The 14,029-nt window shown below is 35.7% G+C and overlaps 1 protein-coding gene and 1 pseudogene across 3 annotated transcripts in view; one reads left to right on the top strand and one right to left on the bottom strand.

Annotated features, from left to right (window-relative positions):
• ADK (adenosine kinase) overlaps window positions 1-14,029 on the top strand; it is a 581,730-nt gene that overhangs the window by 421,790 nt on the left and 145,911 nt on the right. The window lies entirely within an intron of this gene.
• On the bottom strand, window positions 9,825-10,329 carry LOC129069861 (60S ribosomal protein L23a-like; annotated as a pseudogene).

The following is a 14,029-nucleotide window of genomic DNA, read 5'->3' as shown; positions in this document are numbered from 1 at the left end:
TATTTCTGGAAAGGTTGCTCATACCTAAGTCAATTTCAAGTTAAAGCCTTTAAAAATTACTTGTAATAAAATGTCTTGAATAGTAAGGTAGAAGGGTAGATGGACAAGTTAATTCGATTACTTAGCTTTTGGTACCTCTAATTCTTAGGAAAGTAATTAAATTATATTTAATCTAATTCATTAATTTTCAACTGTTTTTATCTCATGGCACACAAAAACTAATTACTAAAATTCTGTGGCACACCAAAAAACATGTTTTTTGCCAATCAGATAAGAAATAAGTATAATTTTGATTGGTTTACAAAAAAATAATAGTAATTGCATACCCTTCTTCCTCCAAAGTGACTTTAAAAAATCAGGAGCCTATACTTGTATATAAGGATTTCTGGTTCCAAGAATTAACCAATTAGATGCAACCTTCTTATGCTATGTGGCCAATAAGATGCAGCTCTATATATGACCTTTGTATGTATTGTTCTGGACAGGACATTCATATCAGATGTTTATTGTGTTGGCTATTGTCATTTTTTTATTTGACAATTTAAAGAAAAAGAGGCCAGTGCCCATGACTAAATAGTCAGTTATTACATTTTTTAAAAAATTGTTGACACTACTACTAATGTCCCGCATTTTCCCGTGCATTGCCTCCCTCCACTCAGCACCATCCCCCCCCACCCCCACCCAGCCTTCTCCACATTGTTGTTTATATCCATGGGCTATGCATGTATGTTCTCTGGCTAATCTCTTCCAGTTCCCCCACCCCTCCGAAATCAGTCAGTCTGTTCCATATATCCATGCCTCTGGTTTTATTTTGTTTGTTAGTTTATTTTGTTCAGTAGACTTTGCATATGAGTGAAATCAAATGGTATTTGTCTTTCTCTTACTGGCTTATTTCACTAAGCATAATACTCTCTATGTACATCCATGCTGTTGCAAAAGGGTGAGAGTTCCTTCTTTTTACAGCCACATAGTATTCCATTTTGTAAATGTACCACATCCTTTTACTCACTTATTTACTGTTGCACACTTGGGCTGTTTCCAGATCTTGGCTATGATGCATGTTTTAAAAATTCTTGCAGCACATCATTTGAAAATTGCTGTTCTAATTCTAATAATGATCATTTAAAAAAATATTTAAAATAATTTTGTATCTTGGAGGTTTATAAGAGCTCTATAAATATGGGACATTGAAATAGATAATTTGACAGATTAATGAGTTGTAGATTATGTACTTCGAAGTACCTTTAAGCGATTTAAAAAATATTTTTCCAGCTATAATAATACTGTATCTTGCTGTGTATAATGCGTGCATTTTTGCCCAAATTTTTGAGGGGAAACTAAGAATGTGCATTATATGTGGGTATAGTGATTACATAGAATGGGTAAAATAATAGGTATAATCATCCTGTGTATAGTGCGCACAAAAATGTGGGTGCGCATTATACACAGCAAAATATGGTGATGAACACTCATTGTAGAGAATGAAAAATAAACATGTGAAGAAAAAATTAATATCAACATTCATTATATCATCCAACATTAACTACTCCAAAAATATTTTATTTTCTGGCAGTGTTTTTTCTATGCATGTTTTTAACTCTTATTTTGTAATGATTTTCAACATATAGAAGAGTTGCAACAACAGTACAATTAAGTCTCTCCCCTATGCCTTGAGATATCTCCCTCTCTTCTTCCTTCCATATCAAATGTACATATCATAGTACATATCAAATTTTTCTAGTTCTCTCAAGAATGTTCTTTCTAGCAATTTTGTTTTCCTACTTCAAGATCCAATCCAGGATCATACATTGCCTTTACTTGTATAGCTCTGGTTTCCTTTAATGTCCAATAGTTACTTGACCTTTCTCTTTCATGACAGTAGCATTTTAAAAAGTATAGCTGACTCTTTTATATATGTAAAGTTTTAACAAATTGAAATTATTTCCATTATTATAATTTTATATCTTTTTTCCCGCTTACTATTATATTTTCAGAATTTTCCAGTGTCATTAATTGGTTTTTCAATTATCATTTTGGGTGGCTATGTAAGATCATTTATTTTCATTAGTCTTCTATTGTTGAACATTTTTACTCTTTCTCATTTTTCCAGTATAACAATTACATTTGGGAAAAAACACTTGTAAATAAATCTTCATTTTAATTTTAATTTCTGAATCCATATATCCAGTATTTGTTAAGTGCTTGCAACATGGAACAACAAAACAAAAATCCTACTGAAGACAGTAATTAAATGTTAATCTCTATAATTCTGAATACAATTAGAATGAAAATGTGGAAAAGGGGAAAATAACCAGATAATGAAGTTAAGAGTTAGCAAATAGAAATACAGGATATTCATTTAAATATGAATTTTGAATGGGACATGTAGTATTTGGGACACACACTAAAAAATTCTTCATTGCATGTCTGAAATTCAAGCTTAACTAGGCATCTTGTGTTTTATCTGGCAGTGCTACCAGAGAGAGGATTGAGTGTTCAGGGCAAATTCATGGTAGAGATGATGAAAGGGAGTAAAGATGTTTTACATAGAAGGAATGGCTTGAGAATGCCAGTGAAGCAAGAATGGGTATAATTTGTGTGAAGTATGTTGTTAAGGATAAAAACTTTGTGTCTTATTTGCTGCTGTCTCCCTGAACCCTGAAACAATGCCTATGTACTGTAAACATTCAATAATTATTTTCAGAAAAAATAAACAAATTTACACTCTGAATTAAACCAGGCCTTTTGGAATAACGTTACCTGTTATAACTAAATAGATAAATATCAAATTTCCGTGAGCGTGGAAAACCTGGCAGATTTGGACTTTTTGCCTTCCTTTATACATTTATTTCATAATCATTCAGTGTCTACTGTGTATCAAATGTTGGGAATATTTTGGTCTAAAAGAACAGATATGATTCCTACCCGCATGGATTTTAGAATCCAGAGGACTAACAGACATTATTTAATTAAGAACTCATTAATTTATTACAAACAGGTAAATATTATGAGGGGAAAGTACTTTGTTCTGAAATCATATAAAATAATCTTTAAAAGCAGACATTGAGGATGGGGTTATATTGTGTCTTAGGGGATAGATTAGTTTCTTCTATGAAGTCTTCATTCGTGTATCCATTTTCCTCATGAACACTCTTTGGACTATCACTCTTGATCTTCACTGTATTGGTTTTTTATGTGGGTGACTTAGTTTATATAAGAGATTATATATTCTTTGAGAAAGGAGGGATTAAGGTAGGTAGAATGGTGTTTAAATTTACTTTTCTCTGCTGTAGTTTCATAGATATAATAGGCATAAGTAATTTATATGCTGACTCATTAAAATTGTAATGGCGTTTTGATAGCTGTAGATATGCCACGTACATTTAAAAGGCTATTTCTGGATTCTTTGAGCATCTTGAAGAAGTTTGTGATGTGTAGTTGTTATCCTTAGTTTATAGATCTTGAGTGGTGATTTTAGGTCAAGGATAAATGTCCAGTGATTTGCAGTCGGGGAGTTTTGATAACCATTGTCACATATTAACTTCAGTCAAAGAATCACTTTTGAATCTGCCTTTGAGATATATATATATATATATATATACAGTGAAAATTTACTACTTACTACCTCACTGCCTTCCTTCTAGTTCATGATGCCATTACCACGTATCTGGATTATTGCAATAGCTTCATAATTGCTCTTCACCCTGGTCTTGCCTCCTTGCAGCAGTGGAAAGATATTGGAGGGGGATTTTTTTGTTGTTAATCTTTATTGTGTTTTTTTCCATTACCATTTAGTTCCCTTATACCCTCCTTTCCCCAGCAACAACCACACTGTTATCCATGTCCATGAGTCCTTTTTCCTTTTTGCTCAATCACTCCACCCCCTCACCTCTGCCCTCCCCGCCCACTAGCTGTCATCTCACTCTTTGTGAGTCTCTCCCCATTTTCCTTTTTAGTTCAGTTTCTTCATTAGATTCCATATCTGAGAGAACTTATATGGCATTTGTCTTTCTCTGACTGCCTTATTTCATTTAGCATAATTTTCTCCAGGTCCATCATACTGTTGCAAAGGGTAAATCTTTTTTCTTTTTTACAGGCAAACAGTGTTCCATTGTGTCCCATAGTTGTTTTATCCACTCATCTACTGATGGACACTTGGGCTGCTTCCATATCTTGGCGATTGTAAATAATGCTGCAGGGAACATAGGGGTGCTTATGTTCTTTCAAATTAGTGCTTTGGGTTCCTTTAGATATATTCCCAGAAATAGGATCGCACTTAAGAGGCAGATCTTTTCTTAATTTTTTGAGGTATCTCCATGCTGCTATCCACAGTGGCTGCACCAATCTGCATTCCCACCAACAGTGCAAAAGTGTTCCCCTTTCTCCACATCTGCACCAACACTTGTTGTTTATTGATGATAACCATTCTTACTGGTGTGAGATGACATCTCATTGTGGTTTTAATTAGCATTTCTCTGATGATTAGTGACGTTGAGCATCTTTTTATGTGTCTGTTTGCCATCTGTATGTCCTCTTTGGAGAACTGTCTATTCAGGTCCTTTGCCCATTTCTTAATTGGGTCGTTTGGTTTTTTGGTGGAGAGTTCTGTAACTTTTTTAGGAGTTTGAATATTAACCCCTTATCAGGTGTATCAGTGAATATGTTCTCCCATTCTTTGGGTTGTCTTTTTATTTTGTTGATGATTTCCCTTGCTGTGCAAATTTGATGTAGTACCATTTGTTTATTTTTTCTTTTGCAACCCTTGCCTGGGGAGGTATATCCAATAAAACATTGCTACAGTGTCCAGGATTTTGCTGCCTATGTTTTCTTCTACAATTTTTATGGCTTTGGGTTTAACATTTAAATCTTTGATCCACTTTGCATTTATTCTTCTGTGTGGTGTGACAAGGTGGTATAGTTTCATTTTTCTGCACCTACCTGTCCAATGTTCCCAATGCCATTTATTGAATGGACTATCTTTAGCACATTATATGTGTTTGTTTTCTCTGTCAAGTATTAGTTTACTGTAAAGATATAGGTTTCATTCTGGGCCCTCTGTTCTATTCTGTTGATCTATGTGCCTGTTTTTATGGAGTACCATGCTGTTTTGATTACTATGGCCTTATAGTATAGTTTGATATTAGGTAGCATGATTCCTTATTGAGGTTTTTAAACAGTGGTGATAACATTACTAGATGTGTGCTTTGGTAACCACATTGTCTTTATTAGACTGGAATAGCGGCAGAGTAAATGTGGGTTGTCTTGGTGTAATAGGCAGTAGAGAGTCAGGATAGTTTAGCAATCAATGTTTAAAGACTTTTTATTTTCTTAGTAGTTAAATAATACAAGCCTACCAATATGAGTATTTTAAATTTACATCATTTTGCTTATTAATGCCCATTTGAAGTGTACTTTATAATGTGCCATATTCATATACTGTAATGTAATTGAATTACTTTTTAAGTAAACTTTGTAATGTTTTACAACAATTTTACATAACAAGAGTAATTAAGACTCTGGGATTGACTTGAGGATAAGTTAATAGACAAAGGATAAAGTTCAGAAATCGACCCATGTACAATCCCCTAACTTAAAACAAAGGTGCCACTGGCAAATAGAAGGGAATAGTGCTGGGGTTAGGTGGATCCTCATATGGAAAAAAATTAACCTTGATCCCTACCTTACGCCATACACAAAAAATCAGTTCGATAAGAGCTGTAAATAAATACAACATGTGCAACAGTAAAGCTTCTAAAAGAACTCATAAGACAGTATCATCATGGTCTTAATTAGGCAAAAATTTTGCATCAAGGACACAAAATGCTAACAATAAAGAAAAAAATAAATTGGACTTGTTAAAATTAAGAAATATTTTTTGCCAAGTGACATTGTCAGGCAAATGAAAAGGCAAGATAAAAAGTGGGCTTAAAAATTATGAGAAGTTCAGAAGGGAGGATTAGTGGAAGGAAATGTGGTTAATACGTAATTTTTTCTATACTATAACAGATATAAATTATGTACAGACATTTTTAAAAGAAAAATAAATTCTGCTTCTCTGTTTTTAGAAAAAGTGAGAAAATGGAGTTTAACTTAATGCTCTTTTATATACGTTTATATATGACATACAAATTGTGAAAAAATTAAACAAATTGACTAAACATCCTCTATGAAAATGGGTGACTCTTGTGCCTTATTGTGTGTGCTTTTATATTGAATAATGGGTGATTAAGACAAAGGTGATTTCCCTTTGTAGCCTCTTGTACTCTGTTCTCTTACTCTTGCTTGTAGTAAAATAGGACTGTGTTGTTCAGCCCATGGAAAGGTAATGGTACATCAGTGTATTCTCTCTTTCTTTTCTCTTGTCCTTTTAATTTTTTTCTGTGATTATTAAATACTTAATATATTTCAAAGAATAAATGTAGCTTATATTTGTTACAAAGTGGTTGCCTCTGCTTCCCTCTTCATTTGAGTATTTAAAGCTTTTGCCAATCCCCTGCAGAGCTAATACCTGTTCTGACTTTTGTATTTTCACTTCTTTGTATGTATGTATGTGTGTGCATAGATGTATATATGAGTGTGCCTGTATATTTCTTGCATATGTATGTATGTACATCTATATTTATACATTATACTGTTTGACTCTCCTTTAGCTGTATAGGTATGGAATAACATGGTATGTAGTCATCCTGAGTTTTGCCCTTTTCATTTAATATTGTTGTATATAGCTGAAGTTTATTAATTATATTATTCTATATAATAATGTTGAAATTTTTTTGGCTCTTTTTCTTTGCCGTCTTCCTCATCCTTTTATCCCCACCCATAGCAGTAGTTAAATCGGGAAAGTCGTCAGTGGTTTCACATATAGAGCACACTTAACACAGTTGAAATTATGACTTGGAAATATAGATACCATTGAAATCCCTTCTATTTCTACAAGTATAGTAAACTACAGGAGTAGGGAAGAGTAGGTTAAATTACCAGCCATCATTACCTGAAAGATAAATCATAAGTAAGAATACAAAATAATCAGAAGACAAATAATGCAAATAAATAGTACAATAATTAAAAAAATAAGAATATAAGAATAAGCTCTGGTTCTCACATACATCTGTAAACCTACTTTTACCAACCCCTGTATGATTTGTATTCTTATAGTAAGGTAAGAATTACAGAATTACAATGACAGTTGTAGTGTAAGAAGTTTTAGCCACTAGTTTCCAAATACTAGAAACGTATTTTGGAAATACTCTTGGTATCTGAAGATTAGTATACTCCGTATGGTGCCACTGTACCAATGAGTGTGAAGGAAATATTCCAATTGCTGAAACAACACACAAAGTATGAATTAGTCTTTTGTACACAAATTTATTCTCCAGCTTAATTTCTATATGAATATTTGCATGTATAAAGTATATTGATTGTAAATATAACCTCCTTTACTTAACATGTAATTTTTTCTCCAAGTTCCAGTAAGATGATACTATATGTCCTAAGTTAGTTATTATAATAAATTAGTTTTCCATGTCAAAGTTAGTAGCAAGTGACATGTTATGAGAAAACTGGCTCAAGAGGGAGGCATGGGTAAATACAGCTCGCCTCCTTGCACAACCACAGCAAAAATTACAACTAAATTACAAAAAAACTCTCACCCAGAACCATGAGAAAATTAAGCTGTGTGGAAGCCCAACAACCAAGGAATTAAAGAAGTCATATTCATTCAGATGGGTAGGAGGAACGGAGGTGCAGAGACGTGGAACGGGCTGGTCCCACACCCACATGTGGTAGATAAAAATCTGGAGGGATATCTCAGATGTGAGGGATCTCACACAGCCCAGTGTTCCAGTGTCAGCAAGATAAGTTCCCATAACTTCTGGCTGTAAAGACCAGTAGGGGTTGTGGCAGCAAAAGAAACTTCAGGATTCTCAGGCATCTCCATTTAAAGGGCCCATAGTGGACTTAGGACTAACTCAGACTCACTGTCTCTGGGCTTCAGCATGACGGCAGCAGATGAATGACACCAGTGGCATACAAAGAGAAACTAAAGGGTCTGGCATCAGAGCGAGTGCCAGGGAACAGCTTCCTCCCAGGCAAAACTGCAGAGGCCAGGCAGCAGCCATTGTTCCTTTTTCAAGCCCTTGCCCACACAGAGCCACAGAGCTGCAGCACCATATCGGAGATTCCATCAATCTGATTCTCAGCGGTTGCCCTACCATTGCGATTATATAAGGTTCCTCCCTGTCCAACTTACACTGCACTACTACCACAGAGAGTCAAAGCAGTTCTACCTAATACACAGAAACAAACACAGGGAGGCTGCAAAATTGAGGAGACAAAGAAATATGGCCCAAATGAAAGAACAGGAAAAAACCCCACAAAAAGAATTAAATGATACAGAGATAGCCAACCTATCAGATGCAGAGTTCAAAACACTGGGTATAAGGACGCTCAGAGAACTCACTGAGTATGGCAAAAGCATAAGGGAAGAAATGAAGGCTACACTACGTGAAATAAAGAAAAATCCACAGGGAACCAACAGCGAAGGGAAAGAAGGAGGGTTCAAATCAGTGATTTGGAACAAATGGAAGAAATAAACATTCAACCGGAACAGAAAGAAGAAAAAAAATTCAAACAAAAACAAAACGAGCAGAGTATAAGACAGCTCTGGAATATCTCCAGAAGGCCCAACATCTGAATCATAGGGATGCCAGAAGAAGAGGAAGAGCAAGAAATTGAAAATCTATTTGAAAAAATGAAAGAAAACTTCCCTAATTTGGTGAAGGAAATAGACATACAAGTCCAGGAAGCACAGAGAGTCTCAAACAAGTGGGAACCAAAGAGGACCATACCAACACACATCATAATTAAAATGCCAAAGGTTTAAGATAAAGAGAGAACATTAAAAGCAGCAAGAGAAAAGCAGAGAGATACCTACAAAGGAGTTCCCATAAGACTCTCACCTGATTCTCAAAGGAAACTTTGCAGGCAAAAAGTACTCAAAGTGATTAAAAGCAAGGACCTACAACCTCGATTACTCTATCCAGCAAAGCTTTCATTTAGAATGGAAGGGCAGGTAAAAGTGCTTCCCAGATGAGATAAAGCTAAAGGAGTTAGTCATCACCAAGCCATTATTACATGAAATGTTAAAGGGACTTATTTCAGAAAAAGAAGAATATTAAAACTATGAACATTAAAACAGCAATAAATTCACAACTATCAACAATTGAATCTAAGAAAACAGACTAAACAAATAAGCAGAACAGAAACAGAATCGTAGATATGAAAATCATTTGGATGATTACTAGTTGCAAAGGGAAAGAGGAAAAACGTGAAAAGGTGCAGTGATTAAGAAATACAAATTGGTAGGTACAGAACAGGCAGGGGGATGTTAAGAACAGTGTAAGTAATGAAATAGCCAAAGAACTTGTATGCATGACCCATGGACACGAACTAATGAGGGGACTGGTGGAGAGAATGGTAGGTGCCGTTTGGAGGGGAGCAAAGGGGGAAAAATTGGGACAAGTGTAATAACAATCAACAAAATATATTTTAAAAGACATGATAAAACTTAGAACGTTGTCATTCACTATAAATAATAACTGATTTTATTTTAGTGGACCATTTTGAGATATCTATATATAGGTATATAGATATATAGATATACATAGATAGATATGAAGCAGTGTTTTGTCTCCCACAGAATATGGTTCATTGTAAAAGAGCCCCAAAGTATTTATTATATAAAAACATAATTTTAGATACTTGCAGATGTAGCTTATTTTATTTTATTTTATTTTTTTTAGTATAAAATTTTTATATTTAGAATTAGCCAGCTGGACTCAGTTTAGATGATCCCATTTTTGTTGGCAACATCCAAAACATCATAGTCTGGAGCCAGTCGAACATACGTGTTCTTCTCCCCATCAGGCGTGATCAAGGTGTTGATCCTGGCTACATCAATGTCATACAGCTTCTTCACAGCCTGCTTGATCTGGTACTTGTTAGCCTTGACATCCACAATGAACACAAGTGTATTACTGTCTTCTACCTTCTTCATGGCTGACTCCGTAGTCAGGAGGAACTTGATTATGGCATAGTGGTCAAGCTTGTTTCTCCTGGGAGCGCTCTTCCGAGGATATTTAGGCTGCCTTCAGAGCCACAGTGTCTTAGGCCTCCGGAAGGTGGGAGACGTGCGGATCTTCTTTCTTTTGTGGCTGTGGACGCCTTTTAGCACTGCTTTCTTTGCTTTCAAAGCCTTTGCCTTGGCTTCAGCTTTGGGATGGGCAGGGGCTTCCTTCTTAGCTTTCGGCGCCATCTTCATGAAAAGCTATTTTATATGTAAACATAATGTTATAGTCATTGTGGGAAGCCATTTTATTAATGAGACCAGGGGCTTAAGATAATATGAAATTTCGTATAGATTTTAACTTATAAAAATTATTTTAGGGCTTTCCTTTTATAATTTTAACTCATTCAACTCAATTCTTTTTAAGTCATTTATGTCAGATCCCACTAACTGTCTCGTAAGTTAGAATCCTGGATCAAAAGGGGTTAGATGAGGAGAGAATTGTCAAAGAAATTTGCTAGGATTTCTATTCTTTTTTTAAGTATATTTTATTGATTATGCTATTACAGTTGTCCCAGTTTTTCCCCTTTGCTCCCCTCCTCCTGGTACCCTGCTTCCCTCCAGCAATCACCACCCTTAGTTAATGTTCGTGGGTCGTGCATATAAGTTCTTTATCTTCTCCATTTTGTATACTATTCTTAACACTCCCCTGTGTATTTTGTACCTACCCATTATGCTTCTTAATCCCTGTACCTTTTCCTTCATTCTCCTCCTTCCCCATTCCAGCTGATAACTCTCCAAGTGATCTCCATTTCTATGATTCTGTTCCTGTTCTGGTTGTTTGCTTAGTTTATTTTTGTTTTTTTAGAGTCAGTCATTGACAGTTTTGAGTGTGTAGTCATTTTAATGTTCATAGTTTTAATATTCTTCTTTTTCTGAAATAAGTCCCTTTAACATTTCATGTAATAATGGCTTGGTGATGACTAACTCCTTTAGCTTTATCTCATCTGGGAAGCACTTTTACCTGCCCTTCCATTCTAAATGAAAGCTTTGCTGGATAGAGTAATCGAGGTTGTAGGTCCTTGCTTTTAATCACTTTGAGTACTTTTTGCCTGCAAAGTTTCCTTTGAGAATCAGGTGAGAGTCTTATGGGAACTCCTTTGTAGGTATCTCTCTGCTTTTCTCTTGCTGCTTTTAATGTTCTCTCTTTATCTTAAACCTTTGGCATTTTAATTATGATGTGTGTTGGTATGGTCCTCTTTGGTTCCCACTTGTTTGAGACTCTCTGTGCTTCCTGGACTTGTATGTCTATTTCCTTCACCAAATTAGGGAAGTTTTCTTTCATTTTTTCAAATAGATTTTCAATTTCTTGCCCTTCCTCTTCTTCTGGCATCCCTATGATTCAGATGTGGGGCCTTCTGGAGATATTCCAGAGCTGTCTTATACTCTGCTCGTTTTGTTTTTGTTTGAATTTTTTTTCTTCTTTCTGTTCCGGTTGAATGTTTATTTCTTCCATTTGTTCCAAATCACTGATTTGAACCCTCCTTCTTTCCCTTCGCTGTTGGTTCCCTGTGGATTTTTCTTTATTTCACGTAGTGTAGCCTTCATTTCTTCCCTTATGCTTTTGCCATACTCAGTGAGTTCTCTGAGCGTCCTTATACCCAGTGTTTTGAACTCTGCATCTGATAGGTTGGCTATCTCTGTATCATTTAATTCTTTTTGTGGGGTTTTTTCCTGTTCTTTCATTTGGGCCATATTTCTTTGTCTCCTCAATTTTGCAGCCTCCCTGTGTTTGTTTCTGTATATTAGGTAGAGCTATTTTGACTCCCTGTCTTAGCACACCTGTTTGAGTTATATGGGGCAAGAACCTTAAATGTTCACCAAGGCAGGGTCACCTGCTTCAGCACTTTGTGGCTTTGTATGTGGGACAGGAGTCAGAAAAGGGTCAGTGCTGCTTCCTGGCTGCTGGAGGCTTGCTCAGTACTTGCCCCATTTCCAGTCACTTTACCCACTTCCCTTATGTGACTGTTGTCCTTTGAGCTGTTGCCCTGATGGTTGTTCCCAGAGTGGGTGGATGTGCATACATTCTAGGACCATGTGGGCCCTTTAAACAGACTCTACTGAGAAAGCACAATTTCACCCACCACCCCAACCCCCATTAGTTTTTGCAGCCAGAAGTTATGAGGCTTTATTTCCCAGTGCTGGAACCCTGGCCAGCACAATCTGTCCTGGTGCTGGGATTGCTCACTCCCAAGTTATCCCTCCCAATTTTTATCCACCACATGTGAATGTTGGAACGCTTGTTCCGCCGGCCACTGCTGCCACTACAACACCGCATCCTCTCTGCCCCGGCTCCCCATCTCTTCCTCTCCTACCTGTCTGGATGAATTTGGTTTCTTTAAATCCTTGGTTGTCAAACTTCCATACAGTTTGATTATCTGGCAGTTCTGGGTGTTTTTTGTTTTGAGGTTAGTTGTGATCCTTCTTATGGTTATGCAAGAAGGCAAAGCATGTCCACCTACACCTCCATCTTGACTGGAAATCAGGATTTTTATTCTTAAGTGGCATCACATAGAAAGCTTAAAATTTAGTGTATAGTATTACTAATATAATTAAAATATGGGGCAAACAGACTGATCTCAAAGTAATTAATAATAATAAAGCCTTGGGAGGATCTTGTTTCTTGGTTGCTCTGGTCAGAAAGCATCTAGAAAATTGAAATAACTCTGGTGTCAAATCAGAGATTTCTCCCCCTATAATCAACCCAAAAATATAGTAGACTTAAACCCCTTGAAAACATAAGTAGCATTTTACCTGTTTACCAAAGCAGAGATTCCAGTCATTCTTATATCACATTGGAATTGCACATATGTCTTTAGAAGCCTAGATCCATAATAAAAATAACTACTATTATTATATTTATTATTATTAGTCTCTATGACAGTGATTTTTCAACTTTTTCCATCTCATGGCACACATAAGCTAATTACTGAAATTCTGCAGCACACCAAAAAAATACAGTGTCTGGCAGAAGTAATGCCTGCTTGAGTGTGGTTGGTAGGGTAATAATATGGGTGTAATAATTTATAGTTTTAATTTGAACATTTTACCTAACATGTCATATGTTATGCTTGAGTATGATATTGTTATGTTACAGAATTACATGCTGATGATTTTGTAATTAAAAAGGGGTATTTTTGTGCCAGACCCTGTATATTATATTTTTTGCCAGTCTGACCAAAAAAATAGGTACAATTTTGATTCATTTACACCTGATGGCTGTTGTTGTGTTGGCTGTTGTCATCTTTTTATTTGAAAATCTAAGAGAAGAGAGGTCAGTGCCCTTGACTAAATAGTCAGGTATTGCATGTTTTAAAAATTCTTGCAGTGTACCAGTTTGCCACTGCATCCCGGTTAAAAATCGCTGCTCTATGAAGCAAGTGAAACCTAGGGATGAAAGATACTATTCGTTTGTTTTCTTGGATAGGGAAGGTATTATAAGGACTGAAGTCTTATTAACCTCATTTTTTAAAAAAAGTCATGGAACAAGGAAATTTAAGTTATTGCAGCTCTAGGGCAGCAATTACTTACATATTGACAACTTATACATGTTTTACATGCCTGTTTGCTCTCCTATTCACTACTTAAATGTAGTTACCATAGCAATGAACACATCACATGGTTCCTGTGCTAGTTCTAAAATAGAGAATAGCAATATGCCATATGAGCCACACTTATTTTATACATAAGGACTGCATATACAACTTGAGGCTATTCCATACCCTTCTCAGTGCAGATAGCTTATCATTGATTTAGAAACTTTCAAAGTAAGAAGCAATTGGCAGGAGTATATTTCAAGTTTCCAACTTCACTTGTACTGTATTATATGTATTCTTTGCCACTGAGCTGAAAAAAAAACAGCTTAACTAGCTTTGACCAGCAGGAACTCTACTATTGCACATTTAA

The sequence above is a fragment of the Pteronotus mesoamericanus genome, unplaced genomic scaffold, assembly GCF_021234165.1.
Source record: "Pteronotus mesoamericanus isolate MK-2021 breed Mesoamerican mustached bat unplaced genomic scaffold, CSHL_Meso_final contig_24, whole genome shotgun sequence".
NCBI lineage: Eukaryota > Metazoa > Chordata > Mammalia > Chiroptera > Mormoopidae > Pteronotus > Pteronotus mesoamericanus.
The sequence above is the reverse complement of the archived record's forward strand: the minus strand, read 5'-3'. Positions and strand labels throughout refer to the sequence as shown.